Source organism: Bombina bombina, chromosome 1, assembly GCF_027579735.1.
Source record: "Bombina bombina isolate aBomBom1 chromosome 1, aBomBom1.pri, whole genome shotgun sequence".
Taxonomy (NCBI): domain Eukaryota; kingdom Metazoa; phylum Chordata; class Amphibia; order Anura; family Bombinatoridae; genus Bombina; species Bombina bombina.
In genome coordinates, this window is record NC_069499.1 from 1,336,881,154 (window position 1) to 1,336,897,028 (window position 15,875).

At 40.3% G+C, this 15,875-nt stretch overlaps 1 protein-coding gene across 1 annotated transcript in view; it reads right to left on the bottom strand.

Moving 5' to 3' along the window:
- Positions 1-15,875, bottom strand: part of HYDIN (HYDIN axonemal central pair apparatus protein) — a 595,027-nt gene that overhangs the window by 20,325 nt on the left and 558,827 nt on the right. The window lies entirely within an intron of this gene.

The window sequence follows — 15,875 nt, forward strand, 5'->3', positions numbered from 1 at the left end:
ATCATATCAAAATACCCAGAATAAATGATTCCTCAAGGCTAAATATGTGTTAATAATGAATCGATTTAGCCCAGAAAAAGTCTACAGTCTTAATAAGCCCTTGTGAAGCCCTTATTTACTATCTTAATAAACATGGCTTACCGGATCCCATAGGGAAAATGACAGCTTCCAGCATTACATCGTCTTGTTAGAATGTGTCATACCTCAAGCAGTAAGAGACTGCACACTGTTCCCCCAACTGAAGTTAATTGCTCTCAACAGTCCTGTGTGGAACAGCCATGGATTTTAGTTACGGTGCTAAAATCATTTTCCTCATACAAACAGAAATCTTCATCTCTTTTCTGTTTCTGAGTAAATAGTACATACCAGCACTATTTTAAAATAACAAACTCTTGATTGAATAATAAAAACTACAGTTAAACACTAAAAAACTCTAAGCCATCTCCGTGGAGATGTTGCCTGTACAACGGCAAAGAGAATGACTGGGGTAGGCGGAGCCTAGGAGGGATCATGTGACCAGCTTTGCTGGGCTCTTTGCCATTTCCTGTTGGGGAAGAGAATATCCCACAAGTAAGGATGACGCCGTGGACCGGACACACCTATGTTGGAGAAAACAACACTAATTAAATTTGTACATAAGAAAACAAAACAACGTTTTTTATTCACAGTCACTATAAGAATTCTCACAGCTCTGCTGAGAGAATTTACCTCCCTTCAAAGAAGTTTGAAGACCCTTGAGATCTGTCAGAGATGAACCGGATCATGCAGGAAATATAAAAGTAACTGACTGGAATTTTTTGATGCGTAGCAAAGAGCGCCAAAAACGGCCCCTCCCTCTCCCACACAGCAGTGAAGAGAAACGAAACTGTCACAATTAAAGCAAAAAACTGCCAAGTGGAAAATAATGCCCAAATATTTATTCACACAGTACCTCAGCAATGTAAACGATTCTACATTCCAGCAAAAACGTTTAACATGAGAATAGTTATTAAAAGGATTAGTGACCTTTAACACAGTAGTTCCGGTGAAATACCATCCCCAGAATACTGAAGTGTATACATACATGTCATTTTAACGGTATGGCAGGCTTTTCTCATCAATTCCATTCAGAAAATAAAAACTGCCACATACCTCAATGCAGATTCATCTGCCCGCTGTCCCCTGATCTGAAGCCTTTACCTCCCTCAGATGGTCGAGAACAGCAATATGATCTTAACGACTCCGGTTAAAATCATAGTAAAAAATCTCTGTCAGATTCTTCCTCAAACTCTGCCAGAGAAGTAATAACACGCTCCGGTGCTATTTTAAAATAACAAACTTTTGATTGAAGTCATAAAAACTAAGTATAATCACCATAGTCCTCTCACACATCCTATCTAGTCGTTGGGTGCAAGAGAATGACTGGGACTGACGTAGAGGGGAGGAGCTATATGCAGCTCTGCTGGGTGAATCCTCTTGCATTTCCTGTTGGGGAGGAGTTATATCCCAGAAGTAATGATGACCCGTGGACTGATCACACATAACAGAAGAAACGTTAATAAATTGAGTGTTATTAAAAAGCCTGTTGCTAGTCCCTGCAAATTAGGCTAAAGTTTTATGCATACAGTATAATTCCAGTGAAGTGCCATTCCCCAGAATACTGAAGTGTAAAATATACATACATGACAGCCTGATACCAGTTGCTGCTACTGCATTTAAGGCTGAGTTTACATTATATCGGTATGGCAGAATTTTCTCATCAATTCCATTGTCAGAAAATAATAAGCTGCTACATACCTCTTTGCAGATTAATCTGCCCGCTGTCCCCTGATCTGAAGTTTACCTCTCCTCAGATGGCCGAGAAACAGCAATATGATCTTAACTACTCCGGCTAAAATCATAGAAAGACTCAGGTAGATTCTTCTTCAAATTCTACCAGAGAAGGAATAACACACTCCGGTGCTATTATAAAATAACAAACTTTTGATTGAAGGTATGAAACTAAGTATAATCACCACAGTCCTCTCACACATCCTATCTATTCGTTGGGTGCAAGAGAATGACTGGTAATGGCAGTTAGGGGAGGAGCTATATAGCAGCTCTGCTGGGTGAATCCTCTTGCACTTCCTGTTGGGGAGGAGTTAATATCCCATAAGTAATGGATGATCCGTGGACTGGATACACTTAACAAGAGAAACATACATTTTGTTTTATTTAATAAGTAATTGTAAGAGTCTATGGAATCATCACATGTGGGATCCTTTACCCAAGCTGTAAAGTGCACAAGACCACCATGAAATAGGGCAGAAAAAGAGGTACTGTGGCCTGAAGAACTTTCTAACCAAAGAAGCCTCAGAAGAGGCAAACATGTAAAAATGGTATAATTTGGTAAAGGTATATAAAGATGACCAAACAGCTGCCTTGCAAATCTGTTCTCAAAGTAAGCTTCATTTCTAAAATCCCAAGAGGTAGCGACTGCTCTGGTAGAATGAGCAGTAATTAGTTCAGGGGGAGAATTCCCTGCTAATAGTGTATGCTATGGAAATCAAAGCTTTAAGCCAAGCATTAGCTTTCTTTACCTTGAGATCCGAGAATCTTTGAGAAGATTGTTGGTGTTGATACCAGACCTAATAGGACCTGAGAAAAGGATAAACAAGAAATAATTTCTGAATTCTTTAGTGGCCTGAAGGTAAAATTTCAAGGCACTTACTACATCCAATTTATGAAATAATCTCTCTTTAGTTTTTTTTTGTGTGTGTGTGCTAGACAGAGAGATGGGACTACAATTTCCTGATTGAGGTTTTCAGAAGAAACAACCTTAGGAAGGAAAGAGTAGTTTGTTTGTAAAACTGCTTTAGCCTGATGAAAAAAATCAGGTAAGGAGACTATGTAGCCGAAAGCTCAGATACTCTTCTGTCCAAGGAAATAGCCAATAGAGGCCCTTTCCTGTTTTATCCTAGCTATTAATCCTGGATATTATACCAAAAGGAGGAAAACATTAATTAGATTGAATCACTAGTTAACCTGTTAGAGTCGCTAGTAGATCTTAAGAACTCACACAATACTGTAGTGGCTTGTAATTCAAGTGAAAGGCCAAGAGGTCTATGTCTGGTCCTCCTCAATGATTACCAAAGCAAAATGTCTCCCTTAGGGAGACCCTGTGTGCACTACTGCCCAAAACACTAGCATAAAGGAACAGTTTAAATCAGCCAATAGGATTTAAGCAGCTCTCATTCCTATTGGCTGATTTAAAATTTTCAGCTAATAGGAATGCAACGGTAACCCAATATAAAAGGGGTACCTTGCATTGAATTCTCAGTGTGCGACGAACGATCGCATGAAGCGGACCTCCACGTTGGACCGATAGACCTCCACCTCTGCACATCCACTGACCGCTCCGCCTCTGCTGGGATGAAGATAGAAGATGCTGGCCCCACGATGGATACAGATGGAACCGCCTGGATGGGATGTTTCTTTTGCCGGACTTCAGCAACTGTACTGATTTTGGGGTTAGTGTTAGGTAAAAAAAAAAGCTGAATGCCCTTTTAAGGGCGGTAAAAGAGTTGAATGCCCCTTTAAGGGCAATGCCCATACAAATGCCCTTTTCAGGGCAATGGGTAGATTAGTTTTTTTTAGTTAGGTTTTTTTATTTTGTTGGTTTGGGGGGGTGGTGGTTTGCAATGTTAGGGGAGGTTTGTTTTTATGAGTTTGCAAAAGGGCTGTTAACTTTATTATTTTTTGTAATTGTAGTTTTAATTTTTTAGTAGTTAGTTTTTTTATTTTTAGTAGTGTTAGGTGCTATTAGTTTAAGCTTAGGTTTTATTTTTGATTCACAGGTAAGTTTGTATTTATTTTAACTAGGTAGTTAGTAAAAAGTTATATTGTAGCTAGCTTAGAATTAATTTTTAGTTCACAGGTAAGTTTGTATTTATTTTTAAATAGGTAGTTAGTTAATAATTGTAACTTTAATTTAGGTCTTTTTTAATTATGTTAAAGTTAGGGGGTGTTAGGTTTAGGGGATAATAGTTTAATTTAGGTTGTTGCGATGTGGAGGCCGGCGGTTTAGAGGTTAATAGGTTTAGTTAGTATCGTGATGTTGTGAAACTGCGGTTTAGGGGTTAATAGGTTTAGTTAGTGTCGGGAACTGTGGTTTAGGGGTTAATAGGTTTAGTTAGTGTTGGCGATGTCAGGGAACCGCAGTTTAGGGGTTAATAGGTTTAGTTAGTGTTGGCGATGTTTGGTAATGGTGGTTTAGGGGTTAATAGGTTTATTTAGTGTTTCAGTTAGTGTCGGCGATGTCGGGGAACTGCGGTTTAGGGGTTAATAGGTTTAGTTAGTGTCGGTGATGTTGTGAAACTGCGGTTTAGGGGTTAATAGGTTTATTTAGTTATTTAGTTAGTGTCGGTGATGTTGTGAAACTGCGGTTTAGGGGTTAATAAGTTTAATTAGTGTCGGGGAACTGCGGTTTAGGGGTTAATAGCTTTATTTAGTTATTTAGTTAGTGTCGGGGAACTGCGGTTTAGATTAAAACTATTAAAAATTCCGAATATGAATAAAAAATGGATCTGAAAATTCAAAAACTGATTTATTTATTTTCTGAATTTTTCGAGATTTTAGTTATGGTGCTGATTCGGAAATTCGGATGCATTCGACTTTCCGAATAGGCCAAAATTCATCCGAAAACGAAATTCGTCCGAAATTAATCGCACATGTCTAATTGTAATCTATCGTTCTCTATTATAATTCCAATATATGCAAAAGTGTTCCCCTTAATCAATAAATGTGACTAATTTCATACAAAATATGACAAGATGCGCATAAAAAATCCCACACCTTTATACAGAAGGGAATAGTACAATAATTTCTTTCAATAGTAAAAGATAAAGGATAAAAGGTAAAAAAGGGGATAAACAGTAAAAGGAAAAATAATTCATAGAGATTACTCCTTCTCAGTACTGGGAATACTTTAAAGCCAAAAATTAATCAGATCGTATTTGGAGTTAAACCCCTTAGGGTACCTCGTCTGTAACTGGAATATCCTGAATACTTTTCGTTTTGCTAGTAGATCTCTGTCACCCCCCCCCTTTTTCCAGCATCAACAGTTTCGATTATAGTCCAGCCAAAACTTGTGGCATCCTTATTATGGACTCTATTGAAATATATGAAAGGAAGGGTAAACAGGGTACCAAACTTTATATTCAATAGATGTTCCCTGATACGCGAACACACCTCCCTAGTCGTCAAACCAACGTATTGAAGATGGCACTATTTGCAACCTGTCAAATATACAGCATAGGTCGATCTGCAATTCATAGAAGATTTGTGGTTGTACCCATGGTTAGTTACTGAGATTCTAAAGCCCTCCCCTGGTACAAGATGCTCACATGCCTTGCAATTTATGTTGCTGCATCTGCACACTCCTTTAAACCTCAACCAAGAGCTACCTTCATCCCTTCTCAATGGTTTAAGCTGAGTTGGTGCTAGGGTGTTACCCAATGTCAAACCTCTCCTAAATGAGCATTTGCAGCCCTGTTGTATAGTACTGGCTAGAGTGTCATCAGCTGCTTGTAATCTATAATGCTTTTGCACAATACCACAAATTTTGTGGTACTAGTCGCTGTAGTCAGTAACAAACAAAGATCCTCTCCTGTCATCAAAACCCTTTTTGGTTCCTTCAGGATTCTTGCTCAGTTAATCCTGTCTGTTCTTCACATCTACCTCCCTACTTGCTTTCCTGATCACTTCCTGTTTGTAACCCCTATCTTTTAGTTGTTTTTCTAATAAGTTGGCATGAGTCTCATATTGTTTTGGTTCTGAACAGTTCATTTTGAGTCTAGTTAATTGCCCCTTCGCCACTAATCAATGATTAACAATCTGTTTGAATACCTCCTGATTCAAGGATATTTTACCATGAAGAGTTAATGACGACTGACAAAGTCCGCTTCCGAATTGCCACACCCAGAATGTGAATAGCTGAAATTATGCACTGATGACGTTTTGTGAAAATTAGAATGCAGGCCACCTCTTCCATTGCTAAGGCACTTTGCATACCACCTTGGTGATTGATGTAAGCCACTGCTGTGACACTGTCCTAAAACACTGTCCCTGACACTTACTAAAACCTCAGAAAAGACTGCTGTCGTAAAAGGGGCCAACTCTGGAGAACCGTGAAGATTGCATGAGTTCCAAGATGCTGATTTGTAACCTTGCTTCCCAAACTCCCTGCTCTTTTCAGGAACCCTATACTTCACCATTACCTGGCAATTTGGCTTCTGTATTAATTACTACTCAATTCAGAACTGAGAAATTAATCAATGATTAATGAGTCTGCCACTAAGTTAAAGAACGTCTTGTCTTAAAGTCTAAAGAGATCTAACGATAGATGTAATCTCCATTGGACAGTTGCATTATTTGAAGCTGCAAAAAACTTAAGTGGAATCTGGAAAAAGGTACAGCATTTGAAGCCACTACCATGAGACCAACGACTTAAATTAATTAAAGCAGTGTAGGAAGAAGAGTTTGGCACGGGGATTAAACAATTTGAATCTGCAATCATCTGTGAGAGGTAGTCTTATTGTTACAGAGTCTACAATGAAGCCCAGAAAAACAACTCTGGTTAGTGGTAGGAGAAAGCTTTTAGGGAGGTTAATTTTTTAGGGAGGTTAATTTTTCCAATTATGGGAACAAAGGAACCAAAGAACTATGTTCATATGTTCCTGAGCAAAAGAAGCAGCCTGTACAAGAATGTCTTCTAGGTGGAGCTACTGTTGTGCCCTAAGCTCTGACTACGGACAAAAGAGCTCCAAGAATCTTTGAGAAGATTGTTGGTGCTGATGCCAGACCAAATGGGAGCTGCACACATTGGTAAAGCCTGTTTATAAAGGCAAATCTGAGAAATTGTGTATGATCCCTGTGAATACAGATATGCAAATCTTTTAATTCTATGGTAGATATGATAGACAATAGGGCTAAGGAACCCTATGGAGGTGTGCTCGTAAATGTGAAAGGTCCAAACCAAAAGATATATATTGGAAATACAAATCCTCGCAATGGCGGCCGCTCTCCCAGATAAAATGGTCAGGTGAGGATCCTGCAGAAACAGAAGAGGAGGCACCACATCGAATAATAACTTCAGAACAAGTGACACAAACACCAGACAAATGACAACTCACATGAGAAAGGGCACACACAGTACCATCAACGACAGGCCAGGACCTCTTAATTGCCCGACAGACTCACTCCCAGAATCCAAGGAACAGTCACGTTGTGGCGTCTCACCAACTAGGAAACATCGGGCACCAACGCCTTTGATGCCTGCACCAATGGGCTGTGTCAGGAAGGGGAGGTGTGTAAAGGGCTAACTTCGCCTCTCGTGTGTACAATCACAACATGGTAAGCCCCACACACGAACCAGAGTTATTCATAGAGCAAGGGTGAATATAAAACCAAGTTTATTTAAAACAGGTAAAAATCACAGCAATGCGTTTCTCGGCCAAAAAAGCTGTTTTATCAGGCTGTACAGACATTAAAACCCCTTGTACTACATAAAGTGCCCTCTGACCAATCAATGACTAGTGCACACCCACCCACAGACCGGATGTTATACTTTTAAAAATATAGATATGCATAAATACACATAAATGTAAGACATTAAACTGTACTAAAACAATATCATATATGAATAGTGTCATCTAAAGACATAAATACTAATACTAAAACATTTTGTACCCAACAAAATCACAGTAAAATGAGCAAATATTGCTTGCTGATACACTATACAGACAATGAGACCATATACCATATACCAACAAATAGGGATGAATACTGCCGTATGAGTTAAAGTAAGTAATATGCAATCGCCAAGTCTATATAGGATATAGGATATTCGTGCATAATAGGTTAGATGCTATTTTAATGTAAAATGAATAAATTAAATAAAAATCTCAACATTTGACAAATCGATAGTTAGTAGGAAATAGATCCTAAGCAATATACCATGATAAATCAAAATTTGTGATATGGACTTAAGCTACACAAGATTTAGGAATGATAATATTTAGGAATAATAATTTTGAACTATAATGTTTCTGAGTGAATGGGATGCCCATCTGTGTGTCATGTAATCAATACATAGATATGGCTATGAACATAATGAAGGGCCCTGTACACATGATGCCCCACTAGAATAAAGGAGGGGGTCGACTGTACGTCGACCAAATATCAGCAAGGTCATTAATTCAAAAAACATAAGCCCCATATGTAAAGAGGCCCTAATTAAATGGAGGCCTACCCTAATTTATTCAACCATAATCTTGATCAGTAAGTAACCCCCTAGGAATCACTGGAAGGCCGCCAGATGCACATTCATATTAAGACCAGGCTTAGGCAGAGGTCTCCCTCTGCCTAAGCCTAAAGAATCTGTTATAAAGATGTGACTTGGGAATATGTTCTATAGGGGAAATAGAAAAGCATTTAATATCACCATTATGTTTAGTGTGGCAATGTCTTGGTACACTATGTGACTTGTAATTATTCTTCATATTGCGATTATGCTCAGACTGTCTAATACTAAGGCACCTACAGGTACGACCTACATACTGGATACCACAGATACAAGAAAGGAGATAGACCACATAGCTAGATGCACAAGACGTATGACCGACTATAGGATATACCCTTTCAGTCACAAAAGATTGAAAAATGTGTTTATTGTGTCTAATATGGACACACGTTTTACATTTTTTCACTCTACATTTGTACAATCCTGAGTTGGTCCATCTTCTACTCATCATTGGGGTCCTAAGCATAGTACTTTTCTTGTGTTTAACTATTTTGCTTGGGGCTAAGATGGTCTTTAGGTTAGGGGCCTTTTTAAACACCACTTAGGCTTAGGTTCAATCATTTTACCTAAAATGGGATCCTTGGTCAGAATATTCCAGTGCTAATTTATTATTTGTTTTATCAAATTATGATTGCAATTATACTGTGTGATGAACATAGTGCGATTTTTAATGTTATTGACTGTCTGTAGGACATCTTTTTTTGTTTGAAAATAATGGTCCCTATCATCAAACTTGGCTCTTCTATATCCATTATCGATGATATGTGGTGGATATTTTTTCTCACAGAATCTTTCCTTTAAGACCAAGCTTTGCTCCTCGTAATCAGAAAGAGTACTGAAATTCCTACATACTCGTTTAAATTGCCCATAAGGAACATTCCTTTTCCACGGGTAATAATGGTTGCTGGTGAAATCCAGATAACTATTACAGTCAACTGTTTTGAAATAGGTTGTACTAGTCACCTTCCCATCAATAAAGCGGAGATTGAGATCTAGAAAAACAATTGACGCATCATTGATAGAGCTAGTAAATTTGAGGCCCCTATCATTATTGTTGAGATGCTCTACAAAAGTATTAGCTGATAGTTCATCACCTCTCCATAAGAAGATCAAATCGTCTATATATCTCTCGTAAAATATTCTTCTTCAAAGGACCCCATATAGAGGTTGGCGTAACTCGGGGTGAACCTGGTACCCATGGCTGTCCCCCTTGTTTGAAGATAAAACTCATCCTGGAACACAAAATAATTGTGTCGCAGGATGAATGATATCAACTGTAAAAACATAATTTATGCTTACCTGATAAATTTATTTCTCTTGTGGTGTATCCAGTCCACGGATCATCCATTACTTATGGGATATTAACTCCTCCCCAACAGGAAGTGCAAGAGGATTCACCCAGCAGAGCTGCTATATAGCTCCTCCCCTAACTGCCATTACCAGTCATTCGACCGAAAACATGCAGAGAAAGGAAAACCATAGGGTGCAGTGGTGACTGTAGTTTAATGGAAAAATTACCTGCCTTAAAGTGACAGGGCGGGCCGTGGACTGGATACACCACAAGAGAAATAAATTTATCAGGTAAGCATAAATTATGTTTTCTCTTGTTAAGTGTATCCAGTCCACGGATCATCCATTACTTATGGGATACCAATACCAAAGCTAAAGTACACGGATGACGGGAGGGACAGGCAGGCTCTTTATACGGAAGGAACCACTGCCTGAAGAACCTTTCTCCCAAAAACAGCCTCCGAAGAAGCAAAAGTGTCAAATTTGTAAAATTTGGAAAAAGTATGAAGAGAAGACCAAGTTGCAGCCTTGCAAATCTGTTCAACAGAAGCCTCATTCTTAAAGGCCCAAGTGGAAGCCACAGCTCTAGTAGAATGTGCTGTAATTCTTTCAGGAGGCTGCTGTCCAGCAGTCTCATAGGCTAACCGTATTATGCTACGAAGCCAAAAGGAGAGAGAGGTAGCCGAAGCTTTTTGACCTCTCCTCTGACCAGAATAAACGACAAACAGGGAAGACGTTTGTCGAAAATCCTTAGTTGCCTGTAGATAAAATTTCAGGGCACGGACTACATCTAGATTGTGTAGCAGACGTTCCTTTTTCGAAGAAGGATTAGGACACAAAGATGGAACCACAATCTCTTGATTGATATTCCTGTTAGTGACCACCTTAGGTAGGAACCCAGGTTTAGTACGCAGAACTACATTTTCTGAATGAAAAATCAGATAAGGAGAATCACAATGTAAGGCAGATAACTCAGAGACTCTTCGAGCCGAGGAAATCGCCATTAAAAACAGAACTTTCCAAGATAACAACTTGATATCAATGGAATGAAGGGGTTCAAACGGAACCCCCTGTAAAACATTAAGAACTAAGTTCAAACTCCATGGTGGAGCAACAGTTTTAAACACAGGCTTGATCCTAGCTAAAGCCTGACAAAAAGCTTGAACGTCCGGAACTTCTGACAGACGTTTGTGTAAAAGAATGGACAGAGCTGAAATCTGTCCCTTTAAGGAACTAGCGGATAAACCCTTTTCTAAACCTTCTTGTAGAAAAGACAATATCCTCGGAATCCTAACCTTACTCCATGAGTAACTCTTGGATTCGCACCAATATAAGTATTTGCGCCATATCTTATGGTAAATCTTTCTGGTAACAGGCTTCCTAGCCTGTATTAAGGTATCAATAACTGACTCAGAAAAACCACGTTTTGATAAAATCAAGCGTTCAATTTCCAAGCAGTCAGCTTCAGAGAAATTAGATTTTGATGTTTGAAGGGACCCTGGATCAGAAGGTCCTGTTTCAGAGGTAGCGACCAAGGTGGACAGGATGACATGTCCACTAGATCTGCATACCAAGTCCTGCGTGGCCATGCAGGCGTTATTAGAATCACTGATGCTCTCTCCTGTTTGATTCTGGCAATCAATCGAGGAAGCATCGGGAAGGGTGGAAACACATAAGCCATCCCGAAGGTCCAAGGTGCTGTCAAAGCATCTATCAGAACCGCTCCCGGATCCCTGGATCTGGACCCGTAACGAGGAAGCTTGGCGTTCTGTCGAGACGCCATGAGATCTATCTCTGGTTTGCCCCAACGTCGAAGTATTTGGGCAAAGACCTCCGGATGAAGTTCCCACTCCCCCGGATGAAAAGTCTGACGACTTAAGAAATCCGCCTCCCAGTTCTCCACTCCCGGGATGTGGATTGCTGACAGGTGGCAAGAGTGAGACTCTGCCCAGCGAATTATCTTTGATACTTCCATCATTGCTAGGGAGCTTCTTGTCCCTCCCTGATGGTTGATGTAAGCTACAGTCGTGATGTTGTCCGACTGAAACCTGATGAACCCCCGAGTTGTTAACTGGGGCCAAGCCAGAAGGGCATTGAGAACTGCTCTCAATTCCAGAATGTTTATTGGTAGGAGACTCTCCTCCTGATTCCATTGTCCCTGAGCCTTCAGAGAATTCCAGACAGCGCCCCAACCTAGTAGGCTGGCGTCTGTTGTTACAATTGTCCAGTCCGGCCTGCTGAATGGCATCCCCCTGGACAGATGTGGCCGAGAAAGCCACCATAGAAGAGAATTTCTGGTCTCTTGATCCAGATTCAGAGTAGGGGACAAGTCTGAGTAATCCCCATTCCACTGACTTAGCATGCACAATTGCAGCGGTCTGAGATGTAGACGTGCAAAGGGTACTATGTCCATTGCTGCTACCATTAAGCCGATCACCTCCATGCATTGAGCTACTGACGGGTGTTGAATGGAATGAAGGACACGGCATGCATTTTGAAGCTTTGTTAACCTGTCTTCTGTCAGGTAAATCTTCATTTCTACAGAATCTATAAGAGTCCCCAAGAAGGGAACTCTTGTGAGTGGAAAGAGAGAACTCTTCTTTTCGTTCACCTTCCATCCATGCGACCTTAGAAATGCCAGTACTAACTCTGTATGAGACTTGGCAGTTTGAAAGCTTGAAGCTTGTATCAGAATGTCGTCTAGGTACGGAGCTACCGCAATTCCTCGCGGTCTTAGTACCGCCAGAAGAGCACACAGAACCTTTGTGTAGATTCTCGGAGCCGTAGCCAATCCGAATGGAAGAGCTACAAACTGGTAATGCCTGTCTAGAAAGGCAAACCTTAGATACCGGTAATGATCTTTGTGAGTCGGTATGTGAAGGTAAGCATCCTTTAAATCCACTGTGGTCATGTACTGACCCTTTTGGATCATGGGTAAAATTGTCCGAATAGTTTCCATTTTAAACGATGGAACTCTTAGGAATTTGTTTAGGATCTTTAAATCCAAGATTGGCCTGAAAGTTCCCTCTTTTTTGGGAACCACAAACAGATTTGAGTAAAACCCTTGTCCTTGTTCCGACCGCGGAACCGGATGGATCACTCCCATTAATAAAAGATCTTGTACGCAGCGTAGAAACGCCTCTTTCTTTATTTGGTTTGTTGACAACCTTGACAGATGAAATCTCCCTCTTGGGGGAGAGAATTTGAAGTCTAGAAGGTATCCCTGAGATATGATCTCTAACGCCCAGGGATCCTGAACATCTCTTGCCCAAGCCTGGGCGAAGAGAGAAAGTCTGCCCCCCACTAGATCCGTTCCCGGATCGGGGGCCCTCGATTCATGCTGTCTTAGGGGCAGCAGCAGGTTTCCTGGCCTGCTTGCCCTTGTTCCAGGACTGGTTAGGTCTCCAGCCTTGTCTGTAGCGAGCAACAGCTCCTTCCTGTTTTGGTGCAGAGGAAGTTGATGCTGCTCCTGCTTTGAAATTACGAAAGGAACGAAAATTAGACTGTCTAGCCTTAGGTTTGGCTCTGTCTTGAGGCAGGGCATGGCCTTTACCTCCTGTAATGTCAGCGATAATTTCTTTCAACCCGGGCCCGAATAAGGTCTGCCCTTTGAAAGGTATATTAAGCAATTTAGATTTAGAAGTAACGTCAGCTGACCAGGATTTTAGCCACAGTGCTCTGCGTGCCTGAATGGCGAATCCGGAATTCTTAGCCGTAAGTTTAGTTAAATGTACTACGGCATCTGAAATAAATGAGTTAGCTAACTTAAGGGCTTTAAGCTTGTGTGTAATCTCATCTAATGGAGCTGATTCAAGTGTCTCTTCCAGAGACTCAAACCAAAATGCTGCTGCAGCCGTGACAGGCGCAATGCATGCAAGAGGTTGCAATATAAAACCTTGTTGAACAAACATTTTCTTAAGGTAACCCTCTAACTTTTTATCCATTGGATCTGAAAAGGCACAGCTATCCTCCACCGGGATAGTGGTACGCTTAGCTAAAGTAGAAACTGCTCCCTCCACCTTAGGGACCGTTTGCCATAAGTCCCGTGTGGTGGCGTCTATTGGAAACATCTTTCTAAATATCGGAGGGGGTGAGAACGGCACACCGGGTCTATCCCACTCCTTAGTAACAATTTCAGTAAGTCTCTTAGGTATAGGAAAAACGTCAGTACTCGCCGGTACCGCAAAATATTTATCCAACCTACACATTTTCTCTGGTATTGCAACTGTGTTACAATCATTCAGAGCCGCCAACACCTCCCCTAGTAATACACGGAGGTTTTCCAGCTTAAATTTAAAATTTGAAATATCTGAATCCAGTTTGTTTGGATCAGAACCGTCACCCGCAGAATGAAGCTCTCCGTCCTCATGTTCTGCAAATTGTGACGCAGTGTCTGACATGGCCCTAATATTATCAGCGCACTCTGTTCTCACCCCAGAGTGATCACGCTTACCTCTTAGTTCTGGTAATTTAGCCAAAACTTCAGTCATAACAGTGGCCATATCCTGTAATGTGATTTGTAATGGCCGCCCAGATGTACTCGGCGCTACAATATCACGCACCTCCCGAGCGGGAGATGCAGGTACTGACACGTGAGGCGAGTTAGTCGGCATAACTCTCCCCTCGTTGTTTGGTGAAATATGTTCAATTTGTACAGATTGACTTTTATTTAAAGTAGCATCAATACAGTTAGTACATAAATTTCTATTGGGCTCCACTTTGGCTTTAGCACATATAGCACAGATATCTTCCTCTGAATCAGACATGTTTAACACACTAAGCAAATAAACTAGCAACTTGGAAATACTTTTCAAGTAATTTACTATAATATGAAAACGTACTGTGCCTATAAGAAGCACAGAAAAAGTTATGACAGTTGAAAATTAATTAACTGAAAAGTTATAGCATCAAATCTTTGTAAAAAACACAATTTTAGCAAAGGATTGCTCCCATTAGCAAAGGATAACTAACCCTGATAGCAGAAAAAAAAATAAAAAAATACAGAAATAAACTTTTTTTTTTTTTTTTTTTTATCACAGTCAACTACAATCTCACAGCGCTGCTGTGAGTGATTACCTCCCTCAAAACAAGTTTTGAAGACCCCTGAGTTCTGTAGAGATGAACCGGATCATGCAGGGAAGACAATAAACTTCTGACTGAATTTTTTGATGCGTAGCAAAAGCACCAAAAAAGGTCCCTCCCCCTCACACATAACAGTGAGAGAGATCAGTAAACTGTCATAAATTAAATAAAACGACTGCCAAGTGGAAAAAAATAGTGCCCAAAACATTTTTCACCCAGTACCTCAGAAAATTAAACGATTTTACATGCCAGCAAAAAACGTTTAACATTAATAAAATGAGTGTTATTAAAAAGCCTGTTGCTAGTCCCTGCAAATTAGGCTAAAGTTTTATGCATACAGTATAATTCCAGTGAAGTGCCATTCCCCAGAATACTGAAGTGTAAAATATACATACATGACAGCCTGATACCAGTTGCTGCTACTGCATTTAAGGCTGAGTTTACATTATATCGGTATGGCAGAATTTTCTCATCAATTCCATTGTCAGAAAATAATAAGCTGCTACATACCTCTTTGCAGATTAATCTGCCCGCTGTCCCCTGATCTGAAGTTTACCTCTCCTCAGATGGCCGAGAAACAGCAATATGATCTTAACTACTCCGGCTAAAATCATAGAAAAACTCAGGTAGATTCTTCTTCAAATTCTACCAGAGAAGGAATAACACACTCCGGTGCTATTATAAAATAACAAACTTTTGATTGAAGGTATGAAACTAAGTATAATCACCACAGTCCTCTCACACATCCTATCTATTCGTTGGGTGCAAGAGAATGACTGGTAATGGCAGTTAGGGGAGGAGCTATATAGCAGCTCTGCTGGGTGAATCCTCTTGCACTTCCTGTTGGGGAGGAGTTAATATCCCATAAGTAATGGATGATCCGTGGACTGGATACACTTAACAAGAGAAATAAATTCTCTCTGTCCCCATCTACTGCATATGACATATTCTTCTGAAGTGCAAGTCTCCAAGACCTAGAAGACAAAAGCACTTACCTGCAGTCTAGCTGTACGGCAGGAAGACAGCTCACAAGGCGTGAAAGGACACATACTCCTTACAGAGACCTATAGAAAAAGAAAGAACAGAGTAACCAACTCTGGCTTTCTGTACCATGGGCAGCAATGTGTTAGGAAACAAAGCAAGGACTACCTCACAACTTCCTAACTGCTTAAAAGCCACCACT